This window comes from Ostrea edulis, chromosome 7 (assembly GCF_947568905.1).
Source record: "Ostrea edulis chromosome 7, xbOstEdul1.1, whole genome shotgun sequence".
Lineage (NCBI taxonomy): Eukaryota > Metazoa > Mollusca > Bivalvia > Ostreida > Ostreidae > Ostrea > Ostrea edulis.
In genome coordinates this window covers 76995755-76998803 of record NC_079170.1, presented here as the reverse complement: position 1 = coordinate 76998803, position 3049 = coordinate 76995755, and the positions used below count along the sequence as shown (strand labels likewise).

General features: G+C 34.0%; 1 long non-coding RNA gene across 1 annotated transcript; it reads left to right on the top strand.

The window, feature by feature from the left end:
* Positions 1 to 219: 219 nt before the first annotated feature.
* LOC130048527 (uncharacterized) lies at positions 220 to 2673 on the top strand. Its single transcript, XR_008797316.1, has 3 exons — positions 220 to 301; positions 1573 to 1657; positions 2639 to 2673. It is a non-coding gene; the product is annotated as an uncharacterized LOC130048527 (long non-coding RNA).
* Positions 2674 to 3049: the final 376 nt, after the last annotated feature.

Here is a 3049-nt window from a genome sequence, read left to right as displayed (position 1 = left end):
ATGTTTACATGTACCCACCGTAAATCAACCCGATAGGTGTCGTTAATTCATCATTTTTAAATTATGAAAAGGTGAAAATAACGAATAGTAATGAATTTCATAACTCTTACAAGGAATACAAAATTACATAATATAATGTATACAGTTATTAGCGCGTCACGTCGCCTCACATCAGGATACGTATAAAGGCTGATTGCAAATTGAACAATTGCAACAATCGACGGCAACATTATAATGACGGGAAACGGTCTTTTTCAGCTGTTAATCTGCTCGTCCCTGTTCGTCGGATACTTTTTCGACGGTAAGATATGTTATTATTAAAATCATCATTCTTAAATAAAAGCATTAACACCCCCTACCTTAAGAGAGGGCATGAAGATATTTTTATTAAAACAAAACGTTTGTACGAGCCTTGTTTACAAAGGGAATTCTGAGGCCAACATGTCTCTTGTAACTCGACAACTGACTTTTTTTTTTATTGACCATTAGAAATACCTTGGCAAATCATTGTAATCATTGAAAATGGAAAAAAATAAAATTTAAATTGTTTCAGCTCAAATCGTGTCCATGCTCCTTTAACTTCCCCAGAATCTAAGGAATATTGATAATAATTTTCTATATCGCATTCCTCTGCGATGATTTAATGAAATCGATCGTCAACCGTAACATACGTTTGAACTCCGGTGTTGCCAGATTTCATACACATATATAGGGTAGACGTGACATTTGCCTAAATGATAATGGTTTGCCGTTAGGCTAGCAAAAAGTAAATATTATCGTCTTAAGCTGCTTTGAAAACAAAAACGAAATGTTCCGCAATTTGAAAACATCTATGCCTCATATGTTGCCCCCTGTAAAAATTTGTTTTGACAAGAAGCAGAAAGGATAATCAAAACCTGATACAAGTAGATTTGCTTTGACACATATTGTTGCAAAGTGTTTGACTAAATAAGCTTGTTTCGTATATTATGCTACAATTTGAAGACATTAGTTGAACAAGAAATGAATAATGAAAGCATATAATTCTTCTGTATTACGTCATTTTCAGCACATTGTAAGGCTCTATCGTACCGTATTCTAAATGACCCTGGTTTAGTTCATCAACAACAGAAAGCCACGTCTTTAAAAGTTTTACTACATTGGCACATCATTCTGCTTAGACTTCTCTCAGTTAAAGTTTGACGTTATAGTGATAGTGGTTTAGGGTTAAAGACTCTGTCTTCTAGGAATCCCACGGAAAAGGTGTCTAGTGGTTTGAGACCTGGCCAATGAGAAAGTCACACTCTACCTATTCTGTAGGATAGAAAGCAGATTCTTCTAGATAAACTAATACTGAAAATGCGTATAATTATTTTTTTCAAATATCTTATTCTTTTGCTCAAATTCAATCTTACAGACCAATGTTGTTTTACGAAAATTCCTTTTTAATCAACTACATTAAGAACTTATTAAGTATTGGAACGTAGTAATTGACTGACTGTAATAACCGACTGACCAGTCACTTACTTGGACGCCTGGCTGATTGATTAACTCCAGGACTAATTCAGTTATCTTATTGTTGTCTATGTTAAGACTGTCCTTGTTCATCCGAGGGATTCCCTGTCTGTGGATCCGATGGCAACACGTATCCGAACGAGTGCACGGCTATACTCTGCAAGTGAGTACTTTTGGTGATCAGGTGTTCCAATAGTCTGTTTGAACTGCCATGGACATGAATTATGCTGCTTTGTTAGCTTTGTAAGATAGGATCTATAGATGTATTCAGATATATTGTATTATTTGGACTATAGTAGAATTAAACAACGTCTTATTACACAACAAAAAAATATAACACGTGGTACACCCCCTGTGTAGGCCACTATCACCGTCATATAAGTCCTTGTAAGAATCACACAAACAAGAAAATACCCTGAAAATCCGCTAAAAAGAAGTTAAACCTCAAATTTAGCTAGTAACGTCCTATAGCTTAATGGTAGTGAATTTATAATTTCATTTATACACCCATTGGCTGATGAGTTGTCAATTACAATCAGCAGTTATGATGATATCTCCTGAGTTAGTGATCTTCAGATTCCTAACTAGAGCATCCAGGTCCAGTATGAGTTAAAAATCTAGTACACACACTGACTACAATAATTAGTATAACACCTGTAAGCAATGAAGCTAATGGACTGGTCAAATTTGTTGTTTTTTCTTCTCTTTTTTAATTGATTCATTGTTTGTAGGCCAAATTACATGAAAATTTTCCAAATCACTGTGCGACTAGATACAACACAAATAATTTTATTTCATGATGAAATACTTGTCTGCAATAATATCATACCAAAGTTTTCCTTTCTTTACTACAATGGGAGATAACCTATAATAAAATGGAGTGCCGGATACTGATGTCTATTCTTTTATTGTCTCATCTTTATAAATTGTTCATTAAAGTTTTCAAAATCCTCAAAGGGATTTATGCTACGATCTTTTTAATTATGCTTTTGAGTTCCCAATGTTGAGAACAAAAATTACTTCGGGACGATTTTTAAACAGAATAGATTCAATGAAAACTTAACATTGTTGAAAACACGATGTACAAAACATAAAACATTCCTGTCATTTTCATGTGGAACATTAAAGATTTATTTTCTTTCAGTGATGTGTATTATACTACAGCTGGGGCATGTGGGTAAGTATATATCATTATACCGCACAGATATTAAACTCAGTGATTATGTGATTTAATTATCTAGAGGTTTGTGATTGTTCGAAATCCAACATACCAAAACAAATGTATTACAATACCCTCTACGTGCCTTAGAGATGAATATTATACACCTATCGATATTTCTGGGGCCAAGCGGATGTGTTCGGTATATGCATCTGAGAAGTAAAATGTTTACTGATTCTGGAAGTTAATATAGATTATGATGGAACGTTGAGGGTGAATAAGTCAATATTAACCGCTAAAATGTCAAGTAGTGCTTTACTACATGTATGTAAGTGTAACATTCACATAATTGAAATTGGCTACATCTTACAAAACAGTACCTGGGCGGTAATTGTT